The sequence below is a fragment of the Ictalurus punctatus genome, chromosome 9, assembly GCF_001660625.3.
Source record: "Ictalurus punctatus breed USDA103 chromosome 9, Coco_2.0, whole genome shotgun sequence".
NCBI lineage: Eukaryota > Metazoa > Chordata > Actinopteri > Siluriformes > Ictaluridae > Ictalurus > Ictalurus punctatus.
The window spans coordinates 6,501,912-6,515,000 of NC_030424.2; the positions used below are offsets into that span (position 1 = coordinate 6,501,912).

The 13,089-nt window shown below is 38.4% G+C and overlaps 1 protein-coding gene across 2 annotated transcripts in view; it reads left to right on the forward strand.

Moving 5' to 3' along the window:
- Nucleotides 1–11,535: 11,535 nt before the first annotated feature.
- The window catches only part of fut8a (fucosyltransferase 8a (alpha (1,6) fucosyltransferase)), an 87,475-nt gene continuing 85,921 nt past the window's right edge, over nucleotides 11,536–13,089 (forward strand). Inside the window, exons 1-2 of one of the 2 annotated variants that reach the window (XM_047157507.2) lie at nucleotides 11,536–11,828; nucleotides 12,938–13,073. The gene's annotated coding sequence lies outside the window, so the exon portion shown is untranslated. The remainder of the gene's footprint in view (nucleotides 11,829–12,937; nucleotides 13,074–13,089) is intronic. The other variant, XM_017476586.3, reaches the window with a different exon arrangement.

The window sequence follows — 13,089 nt, forward strand, 5'->3', positions numbered from 1 at the left end:
TAAAGCACTAAATGGTCTCGCGCCACAATATCTAAGCGACCTTTTGGTTTTATATGATCCGCCACGCCTACTTAGATCAAAAGATGCAGGCTATCTGACGGTACCTCGAATAGTGAAGGCTACAGCAGGGGGAAGAGCTTTCTCTTATAGAGCCCCACAGTTATGGAACAGTCTTCCTATTAGTGTTCTGGACTCAGACACAGTCTCAGTGTTTAAGTCTAAGCTTAAAACATATTTGTTTACTCAAGCCTACTCTGACTAGATTCTGTTCTACTACTTCGCAGTCATAATTATCTTTTTTCTCCCTCTCTCCTTTCGCCGAGCCCCACACGAATTTATGGAGATACTAGAGATCCAGATCCTTTCTGCCTCTGGATGGAGCTCAAATCTTCTTTAATTCCAGACTGCTGGGACTACGGCTGCTCTTAATGCCATACAGACTTCATATAAATCCATAATGAACTTTTTCACACTATCTGTTGTTACCCAGATGAGGATGGGTTCCCTTCTGAGTCGGGTTCCTCTCAAGGTTTCTTCCTCTTAAAACATCTTAGGGAGTTTTTCCTTGCCACTGTCGCCACTCAGTGGCTTGCTCAGTTGGGATAAATTCGCACCTTTAATATCTGTATACCATGCTGATATTTCTGTAAAGCTGCTTTGAGACAATGTCTATTGTAAAAAGCGCTATACAAATAAAATTGAATTGAATTGAATTGAATATTACTAAGTAGGGCTGCATGATTAAGGCCAATATGATAATCCCGATTATTTTTGTTGCACTTTCACATTTAAATAAACAGACTGCTGCTTTCACCTCCATGTCGTGCTACATTCCTGCTAATGTACAAATATTTGCATGAAATTAGATTGCTCCTTAAAGTGCATCATCTTGTAGAAGCAAAATATAAATAAAATTGTACCCAAATTATAGGATAAGTAAAAATAAATATACCATCAACCAAATGAAAATATGCATCAAATATAACAATATGCAACTAAATGAAAACAATTCAGGTGAATGCAGAAAAGGCAATAACAGTGTTTACAGGATGAGAGACGCAGCCAAATCATCCAATAGAGAGGTGCAGGGACAATGTCATTTTGTATCGGAAACCCGGAAGTTATCATCACACCGGTTCCCTCAACAAAAACACAATAGGATTTTCACATAGACTTTTGGATTATTGGAAAAAATAACCTCTGTGATCAACAAAAGTTTACAACACTAACACGTTCTGTCCATCAAGATAATTTTCACAAATCAACACAACATTTATGAAGTTTGAAGCCTAAATACAATCTCCAGAAATAAACAGCTAACCGTATGCTATAAACGAACTACACCATGGTCGCTTGACTTCAACGTCACCATCACCAAGCTTCCAACAACTTTTTCCAAACTTGATTTCAAACATTTTCTATAATACGGATTTACTCTGTGGATGAATCTTCATCCACATTTTTTTGGGGGGGATTGTGCACAGCACACCTGAACCAGTTTCAGATCTTTGTATGCAAAAAACAACTGTTAACCTGTTCCACCTTCCATACAATATATTTAAAGCTACACTATTAGACATTTTCCACTGTCATGGTTCTGGGCTGGAGGCAGTTCACGGACCGCTCTGTGTATATTGTGTATATATCTGAATAATCTCATATAGGATGTGACTGGGTGAGTTCATTTACCCATCAGATGCAAAGCGCTTTAGTTTAATGGTGTTCATTAGGGATGCTCCGATCAGGATTTTTACAGCCGAAACCGATCCAGATACCAATCTTTTTTTGTTTAAGCTTTACTCAGGAGGACTGTCATGAACAGTTAAATGTAAGCTCTCTGCTCATGGCCACTGTTAATTGAATTAAAATAATAGCAATGAGAAATACTATTGGTTAATTGATAAATAAACAAGCACAAAATGTTTATTTTAAAATATCTTAAACAATAAAGAGTCCTAATTAAAAGTAGACTAACACAAAAATTATCCATATTAGGAAAAAGGCTAATAGCTTTCAAAGGAAATAGATTACTAAGCTTTATGTCAAATTGATATTAAATGATCGAAAAATTGAATGAATGATATTGAATAATTATTTATATTTTATGAAGTTATTATAATATCTATTTTTTAATATTAAATGATTTATTTACACCTAAGCACATTTTCTGTCTTTACATTTGAGTAGTTTTATGTTTGTTTATCAGTTGTTCCTTTTAGATCGGTTCCCCAGTACAGTGTTGGGGGTATTAAATCAGAACATGGAAACTGGAGTTGGCTTTTTCAGTGATATCTGGCAACCCCGAGTTTACATGAAGTAAATGCGCTGTGAGTTGGTGTAGAAGGAGAGCGGCAGTGTACTGTATGTGTACAGACTGAAGAGTTGCTACTCTTGTTAATGATTGGTGAGGAATTATTTAATAAATATTTTGAATTAAACCCACCTTGTAGTGTTAGCATTATTATAATTTATTTATTCTGCCCGAGGCAGCTGTGTATTCACGAGCAGGTCACAGTTTCAGGTCATTTTGCAGGATCAAAAAAAGATGGCAGTTTTGAGATTGGGAAGTTGAAGCAGATGATGTTCAGGTTAACTGAGGTGATGAAAAGGAGTGGGAAAGTAACTGTTGCTCGGGGTAGATGCCTTTTGGACTTCCTGTAGTTTTTATACAACTCCGAACAGGTCACTCGCAACGGTGCGAATAAATATTTATTCACAGTCGCACAAAGTACTTTTCAGTTGCAAATGCGAGAGAAATGGTCGCACTATAGAGCCCTGAGTTTATCTGCAAAGTTTTTTCCTGTTCGGTGTGATGATGTTACAACCTCTGTAGTGCCATTTAGCATCATATTAGTGTCATGATTTCCGAAGCGAAGCTAGCAGCTGGAGCGCTAAAATGCAAATCCGTTTCCGGGTTTTGGCACTACAAAATGACGTCATCCATGCGCTGCTCTATGTGATTGGCTGTAAGTTTAGGAAGTGCTTGATTTAAACTGCAGAGTTTTCTATGAGCAGAGGATGAACTTTAAACGTTAATATCGCAGTCGATCATGTTCATGTAATCGCAATCGATATTCGATTAATTGTGCAGCCCTACAGCAGGAGTACAGCATCTACAACTCAGGAGCAAATAGGTTTGGAGCTGAGTCCTGCATTCGAGAGAGCCCTGCATTGAAAGTGCACAAATTTGTGACACAGCAAAAAGACAAGAGCCCACATCGACAACTCTCGCTTCTTCAAACAGAGGTCAGACATCTTGACCACAACAAAAACAAAATATCACATATTTGTTTGGCATAATTCTCTGCATGTAGAGTGATCTATTCTATCTGCTAATACATTTATTGCTTTAAGGATCTCTTCCAAACTTGGAGACTGAAAACCTGATGGATGATAGGAACAAGCCAGCCGTTACAGCTAAATCAGAATTTCAGTGTGGAAATGTCAAGAGTTCTACAGGTAACTTATACTACTCAGGGTTGCAGTGGTACGTGATTTTCATGGTACAATAACAATAATTGATGTGATGGGAATAGTATGTGCTTGTTTTAATCTGACCCTCACAGGGAATTCCGAAGCAGATGGGTGGGAACAACTGTGGGATGTACCTACTGATGGTAAGTTAAATTTGAATGGTTATTGTAGTTAATTATTGTAAGTTGTAACCTGCTAATTCTCTTGTTCTTTGTGGATTGTAACAGTACACAATGTACATGGCTTTGGGGCTTGGATTTGATTTCACAGAGGTGTCATTATGTCATTACCTAGAGAAGCGGGAGGAGAGAAAAGAAACCCATCCCACCACCGGCACAGACACACAAATGGCACATAGAGCAAACGGAAATACATTGGACAACTTCACTCTGCAAATGTATGTAGTTGTTTGCATGTTCCTACATTAAACATTACTCTGTAATATATCTACCATATAGTAATAATATACCTACCTACATCTTGACATTTGTTCTTTTAGCGCTCAACCACTGAGGGGAGGTGGTTCACCGTACAAAAGGCAATGTCTTCAGGGACAGTGTGACGAAGCAGATTAATTATTGTGCACATGCACAATATGTGTGCACTGTTCCATATGTGTGTACTGTTTCAGCAGACATATTTTTTTCTAGTTGTTATAGCTACCTAGTTGTTCAGCTATGAAATTGAAGGGATTATGTACAAGTACGATATTGGCCACCCAATAGCCGTGTTTTCACTGTCAGGCCAAAAGCGAGCGTGTTAGTGTGTGCCAGGGCCAGTCGCGTTTCCACGGTCACTTCCGGGGCATGATCAGGCCTCATCGGGGCTTCCTCTGGGCCAGATGCTAGGGTTTTTTTTGCAATGTGATTTTGTGCTCGGTGCTACAGGTCCAAGGCTATTAACTCTGCCTAGCCTGTTGAAAGCCCTGGCTCACACAAAGCAGCACACTTTGCCTGGCTAGACAGTAAGACCCCCCCCCCCCCCCCCCCCCAATGCACATTTTTCTGACTGAAATTTGTGGTATAAGGCATTTAAATTTGACCCTCCACATTCATAACTTTTTATTTATTTTTCCTTTATTTTGTCTTTACACTTTAAGGTGTGGCCAACTGGAAGAGTTTTTCTCAGGACTACTGTAAAGAGATCAGACAGATGTAAAGCGTCAGGGAATGCTTGGAGTGCAGAGCCATTTTCAAGTCCTATCCACCAGGGTGTAGGGGAAGAGGCAGACAAGGCAAACTGTTGGTCTTTTACTCTGAAGATATTTGCACAGGATTTTGCACCAAGGACTGTTTTTTTTGCTGCAGGAAATGCATTGCTGTGATAAATTCATAAAATTTGTACAGAAGAGGAAGAGAGAGACATCTTTCTTTGCCTAAGCATGGGCTGGCAGTATGACATTTAAAACATATTAATATTTGAGGAATGAACTCTCTTACTACACAGCTGAAGCAGCCTAGCATAACATTTCTTGTTCATTTCTTGGAGGTCTTGTTCAAAGTTGATGATTACAGTTTCTGCTTTTTCTCCATTTCTTTTTGTAGTAATATGTTTAGCACCAAGTACTTTCCCTCCTTTCAGTTCTGTTTTAATCTCCTCCATTGATACAGATAGTGGGACTCCAGATATAACTACCAAATGTTTGCTACCAATGTCTAGCAGCTGAGACAGGTACATTAGTTTTAACTTTTTCCCCATCCAGCACATTTATTTTCAATAGAGCATTTTGTTGTTCTCTAGTCAGTGGGTACATGTATGCGCTCTCATATGAAAAATTAATTACACCCCATGGAAATTGTTGGCTTTTTTGAGATATTTGGACAGCAAACATTTGATGCTTTTTGAAACAGTGCCTATTAATAAAGTTGATGCACCATAAAATTACATAAAATGGACATTTTTAAGTAATTTTTATGATTTAAGAAAAAATTAAGTACACCCCTACATTTATCACACCTTCAAATCCATAAAATTAAATCAGAAGTTCAACATTGGGTGCCAGTGATTAGAACCTGCTTAGGGGGTGCAGGTGGAACCTATCTTATTTAAACCTCTCATATCCCATATCTGGTGTATCCTTTGCTATTGAGGTGTGTGGTGTCATCATGCCAATATCTAAAGAGTTCTGTAAGGCCTTCAGAAAAAAAAGGTTGTGGATGCCTATGAGTCTAGCAAGGGATTTTAAAAGATCTGCAAATTATTTGAAATACATCAGTCCACTGTAAGGAAAATCATCTACAAGTAATCCCAGCAAATTCAGCCCAAGAATAGACCATCGGACGCTAAAAGAAGTCTCCAAGAACCACAAAATATCATCACGCTGCTAGTAAGTCTTGCAACGGTTGGTGTTAAAGTGCATGGTTCTACAAACAGAAACAGATTGCACAAATTTCACCTGCATGGGAGGCATGCCAGGAAAAAGTCTTTGCTGACTAAAAAGAAAATTAGAGCAAGAATACAGTTTGTCAATGAGCATATAGGCAAAGACCAGGCCTTTTGGAATAATGTGCTCTGGACAGACAAATCAAAGTTAGAGTTGTTTGGCTACAGTAATGTTCGGCAGAGAACGTAGACAACTTTTCAGCAGAAGCATACCAACTGTGAAGCACAGTGGTGGAAATGTTATGGTTTGGGGTTGCTTTGCTGCTTTAGGGATTGGACAGCTTGCATTCATTGATTCAACTATGAATTTTGCATTATATCAAAGAGTGCTTGAAGATAATGTGAGGCCATCTGTCCAGAAGTTGAATTGAAAGTGGACCTGTCAACAGGAGAATGATCCTAAGCACACTAGCAAATCCACCAAGGAATGGCTCAAAAAGAAGAAATGGAGGGTTATGGAATGGCCTTGTCAAAACCTGGATTTGAATCCCATTGAAGGGGGGGATTTGAAACAGGCAGCACATGCAAGAAAACCCTCAAATATCTTGCAACTGAAAGAATATTTCATGGAAAAGTGGCAAAAAAAACTCCAGCAAGCCAATGTCAGAGACTGGTGGACAAAAACGCTTACAAGACGTTATTGCTAGCTTCCGAGGCCAAGGGTGTACTTTTTCCACAGAAGAATATCCCATCTATTGATATTTATGTTGAATAAATGATTGAAAAAGCTAATTTTCCTTGTGGGCTTGTTCAAGTACTGTATATCAACTTTATTAATAGACAATGTTTCAAAGATGATCAAATGTTTGCTTGTCCAAATATGTCAAAAAAGCCAACAATTTTCATGGGGTGTACCTATTTTTTCACATGACTAAATACTTCACTTTGCCTACATCCTTTTCTTGAGCTTTAGCCATCGATATAAGGTGGTACTTCTCATCAAACACAATTATAACTTTCCAATTGTTGATTTGGATTTTAGCCCTCTGACTTTTATTTGCTCTAGCACTCTTTAACGTTTCATCAGACTCTGCCCCTGAGCTGCTTAAATTTCAACTTTTCTTTTTCTTTCTTTTGAACACCACTTTCTGCCAATCCATACCTCCATTATCCCAATCTTCATCCTCACTACTAAAAATCATGATTGTTGCAGACACAGTACAGTTGTTTTATAGTTACCCACTAACCTCTACAGGGAACTTGGCATCATCCTATGATTAGTCCATGAGTGCGTGCACATAAATGCGTGACATAGGCCCTAAACAACCAATAACGTTCAACATGGAAAAAAGTAGCAAACTTCTGATATGGTACTTCCGGTACTTGCTGAAAACCAAGAAATTATTATGCAGAAATATGTGGGATTTAAACCGACACTGTTCTGGCTGCCAAAGCTGTGGAGCATTGCTGGTGGAACATTGCTAAAATGCCTAAGTTTACTTTTATAGGATAAACAAATTGAAAACTTATAGCCCCAGCATATTTCATGTACTTTCATTTAATATAAATTTAAATTTTTTAATTAAATATTTTGAAAATAAACATCAATTTGTGAAAATATATTAGGACAGGAATAATGCCACCGCATACAATATGTACCACTCGCAAAAAACCACAAAGCAATGCATACAGTTTGCGATACAGTAAGAGCGTGGCTTCAGCTTGTCAGAGTTTTAATGTGCGGCTCAAGAAGTTGACAAAGATATGATATTTCATCTGCGGAAAATCAATATCTTTCATGCAAATAATATCAGGGAAAACCAGGAGATTTTGTCTATAAACTCATTCTCTTCTTACAATTTGTGCTGAGAAGTTGAATTAATTGCGTCACTTATGTCACTTTGCTCACAGCTGATTGGTCCAAGTTGGGTTCGAGTTCTCTTACCCAGAACATAACCTGTCCCAGGGCAGGTTAACCGTGGAGTGTATGTTACTATGGAGATGAACACTGGGTAAAGCCAAGCCACTGTCATTGTACCTAAAACCCAGGTTTGGCACAAACTAAACTTACCTGGCTAGCCACCCAAACTGGATTCTTAGTACAGGCCCCTCGTCACATCCTCAGTCATAACAATCAACCGCGTACAAGTTATATATTTACAACAAGTCTTTTAACTGCAACTTATATAATACTGTAGTTGTTTAACTTTGGAATGAAATAGTTCATTAGGGGGCGGTGCATTTCCCCAGATGTTTTCCCCAGCAAGTTCTCTAGTGTCATGTTTTGTTTTCCAATCTGCATCTCTAGCTCATCTCTTTCCTCCTCATACCTTTTGCAGTCTAACAGAATGTGTTTCACTGTCTCTTGTGTACTGCAGTGTGTGCAGAGTCCAGTGGGGTGTTTTCCTATTTTGTTTAATGCTAGATTTAATCAGCATGACCTATTCTAAGACGTGTAATTATCATCTCTTCCTTTGGGTTTCTACCCTGCCTCACACTCATGCCTGCTTGTTTTTATATGGTATATAGGTGTCGTCCGGTGTCAGCTGTGTCCCAGTATTCCTGCCATATTTTATGCATATGTCCCTTTATAATGGTTTTGATCTCTGCTCTACTTAATGGTACTTGTATATCAACTGTTTCATGTTTTATGGATCTTTTTGCCAGTACATCCACAATTTCATTCCCTTCTATCCCTACATGTGCAGGAACCCAGAAGAAGGAAACACTCAGCCCCTTAGCATGAAGTATGAGAAGCAGATAAAGTATTTGGTAGACAACGTCTTGTCTGCATGATGTTTTTCCTGACTGTATGCTTGATAGTGTTGATAGACTGTCAGAAGCTATAGCGACATCTTGGCTCATCTTGGCTCTTTTTTTCCAACCACTGCAGTGCCAATAGGACTCCTAATAATTCTACAGTGTACACTGATAAATAATCGGTCGCCCTTTTTTTGACTGCTACTTCATACCGAGGAATGGAAAAGCTGCACCAGTGCGGCCAGTCTCAGGCTGTTTTGACCCATCTGTATATATGAGTAATTTATCCTGATATTGGTCCATATAGTTTTTAATTATTATCCCTTGTGGTGCTATTTTCGAATTCTCTTTTAATATTTGTTGTAATCTTGTATCTACAGATGGTTTTATGAATCTCCAGGGTGGTACAGTTGGTATCACCACAATGGGGCTTACTTGTAGCTGACTGAGACCTGCATTTTGTGCCTTTACATTTCCTAACCATCCAAAGCTATTAAAGTTAGTCCTATAAAACTCTGAGCATTCTTGTAAGATGGCTTTTGTGGGGTGCACCCTGCTGTGCCCTTGTAGATTTACCCAATATGCCAGCATGATCTTAACCCTCCTGATACACAATGGCATCTCTCCTGTCTCCACCTGTAATGCAGTCATTGGTGATGATTTAAATGCTCTAGTACATATCCGAAGTGCTTGCGCCTGTTCCACATCAAGCTTTTTAAGATTTGATTGTGATGCCGAAATATATATGCTAGGCAGCCATAATCAAAGGTGGCCCTCATAAGAGCCTGATATATATTTATGAGCGATGCCCTACTTGCTCCCCAGTCTCGCCCTGACAGACATCTCAGAACATTACTAATCTTTTTACCTTTGTTTTTAATTCTATCAATATGCAGACCCCAGGTCAGCTTCTCATCAAAAAACATTCCTAAAAATCTCACAGCCTTAACCTGTTCAAGATCTAGCCCATATAATTTAAGTGGTACTGTTTTATGACCTTTAGAGAAACATATACCTTGTGATTTTGAAATTAATAGTTTAAATCCCCATTCATTTGCCCTCTGTTCTACTTTCCCTATTGCATGTTGCATTTTCTTTCTTAAATATTCTATATTCCGACCCCTAACCCAGAGTGCCCCATCATCCGCATAAAGTGACTTTCCTATATTAACTCTGACCTGATCAAATATGTCATTAATCATAATATTAAACAGTATTGGGCTACATACACTGCCTTGTGGGGTAACTTTTTTCACTGCATACCTATTTGAGCACTCTGCACCTACTCTAACATCTACTGAACTACTGTTCAGGAAGTCTAATACCCAATTATACAGAGGAAAGGAAATGAGGAAAGGATGCACAAATAAGAAATGAGAAGCACCTTCAAGATTATTGACTTGGATCGATTTCCGGGTCACAGGCTGGAGGGCGGAGGAGCGAGGAAATGAGAAAGCATCAATTTGAGTACTGAAAAGCACAATTATGAAAACGATGGATTATAAGCCTTTGACTTTCATTGTATAAATGGTATGTTGAAGAATCAGAATCAACTTTATTGCCAAGTATACTTACACATACAAGGAATTTGTCTCGGTGAGATGAGCTTCCATTGCACAACAATACAAAACAACAGCAAGACATGGGCAAAAAAAGGAATTGACTAAACACAGGAGAAACAAACAAAAACTACACAAGTACAGGAGCACTCCACACTGAGGCAGCCATCCACGGTGCCTTGTTGAGTAGTTTTATGGCTTAAAAATGAAAAAAAAAATTGGTTTTGCTTTCCCAGGGGTATATTTAGGAAATTGGGTGGAATTGATTTGCTACTGAGATGTGATTTTACTGCTAATCAAATTATCTTCTTTTCACCAACAGGTTTTGCTGTATAGGAAGGTATTATATAATCACTACTTCACCCCACATAGAACACCTATTTGGAATAATAGATTTATCTTATACAGATATAAGACCCTATGCATTCTTGATTAGCTTGAAAAGGGTGTTTGGTCAGTAGTTCATTTAATGGATGAAGATGGGAGTCTGTTAACGTTTAGAGATTTTTGCACTAAATAAAATCTAGATTGTGAACATAAAGAATTTGAGTGTGAATTAAGTGCCATTCCAAAAACTTTCACAAACTTGGTACAAAACACTTCTGTTAACTTGCTAGATGGATCATGTGAACTCCCATCCCTTCTCTTTAATGGTAATGACCTCATGACAATGCTCCCCAAGAAACTTATTCGCTCCTGTTTTAATTCTATATTGTAATCTACACTTCTATACCATAATGGTATTTTGCAAGTTTGTAGTTGATTGCAAATTGCACAAAAATTGAAAATCCACTTTATTAGGTTTCCAGTGTCAATTTCCAGTGGCCCCTACAGCAAAGGAAACCCATTTCGAAATATTTAATGGTATATATCCGTCAAGTGAGTTTTTAAGACACCTGTTTAATTTTGACCAAATTGCCAGTTGACATAGTGACAACTGATCATCTTTTCTTTTCTTGTATGCACTCAAATATTTTCTGGGAAAATAAATCTCATTGGTTGGAGACAGAGTCACTACCCACTTTTTCTAGAAATTATTTGGATTATTTGTATATTAGATTACTTGGATTTGGATGATAAAAAGACAGAATTTTTTATTAATATAATGTTGATTCTGGACAGATTCTTTATTCATAAATGTATGAAAACAAAACCTTATTTCTCTCTATTTAATAGAGACTTTGCTTGTAACTAGTTTTTACTCCTTTCTCCTTTATTTACGCTATGTACCCTGCTTTAATACCGTTTATTTGCATTTGTGAATGTCATTATAAATGTATAATCTGTTCATTATGTTAAATAAAAAAAAATATATTGAGCAGCACCCAACGATTATTTTGAAATGCCACAAAATGTGCTGTAACGTCGTAAAATTACACACATGCGCGGTACAGATCGGGTAGAGACGCAATGCGTAATCAAATGTGTGCACATGTTAATCCTGCAGGGGGCGGGTATTGGGTAAACACAACGGTATTAAGACAGGCGTATTCGAGCTATGTCTTTTGAATGAAGCGTAAATTATTGTAGCTTGTGTCCTACGCATGCGCTGTGCTGAGCCGTGGAATCTCGTCAACGGCCGTAGCAGCGATTACACACACACATGCGCGGTAATAGCACGTTCTTCCGGTCTCCGTCTCCTCAGCTGTGGCCTCAGTTCCTGTTTCCGCCCAAATCACACGGCGCATCACCATTATAAACATTGTCAGTAAGGTAAGCATTGTTTCGCTATTATTTAACATTAAACCAAAAAGAATAGACAGTGCTTTCCCGGCATGTTGCTAGCTATTTCAACCGCTATCGTGACATAAAGTAACGGATACCTTTCAGCTCGCTTGTGGCACCACTGCAAATGGTCCTTAATACAAACAATATCCGATCAGTATCTTGCTTTTATGCTTTAATTGAAACGTTAGCTAGAAACGCTAGTAAGTTCTATGAACGACTGAGCAACCGTGCAGCGAAAACAGCAACGCCTTCAAAAGCAGGTGCCTCAATTATATGATAACTCCCCATATAATCCATGAACACGAGTTTTATTACCTATACTTTGACTCAAATGAATATGATTAATATTCAGCTGAAATGAATGCCACAAACAATGGAAAAGGAAAATGCTTATTTTATGTTAGTTAAGTATAAACTAGTAAGCGGTGTCCTTTGTTATCGCCTAGCATCACCCTTTGTGTCTTGGAGTGATGTCATGATTAGCTACAAAATGCAAGATAGTTTCTGAGCATATGTAGAATAGTAGAAAAACAATGGACATCGACGGCCAACTCTCTGAAGTAGGTGTTGTGCCATATTTTGCACCCCTCTCTTGTCATCAGTTTGAATCAAAAGAAAAAATGAAACCTCTCTTTTGACTGTCGTGTCTTATTGTAAGCAATGTTATACAAACGACTTTTTATTTAACCTCGTTTCAAATACTCAGTGGGCCAAGCCGCTTTGAGTTATCAACATACTCACAGTGTTCATGCTTTAGAGTACACAATAAGGCAGAGAAATCTTGATGTTACAAGGGGAAGTACTGGTTGTAGTAAAAGTTAAGCACTGTGCACAAAGTTTTCATAGGTGGTGGAACCCATTTAGCTAATTTGTTGACTGAACTGGAGATTGAAGAGTCCAATCGGCTGGAAAGTTGCACAATCCTTGCGATGCACTGAAATATTAGCTGCTTGATTGTAGTAGTAGAAAATGAGTTTCAGCGGTGCAAAGAAAATCTATGATCTCAAATTCGGTCAATGCATGCAACCTTGGACAATTGCTAATCTGACACGCTCCTTTACAACATCAGAATTCATCCATTTCTATCCATACAGGCCACTCAGGTGCTGGTTCAGTCTCTTGTCATTTCGAGATTGGACTTCTGCAACTCGCACCCGGCACGTCTGCCTCTGAGTGCCATTCGACCTCTGAAACTGATAGAGAGTGCAGCAAGGTTTTCAACCTCCCTAAGTCAGTGGTTCTCAAA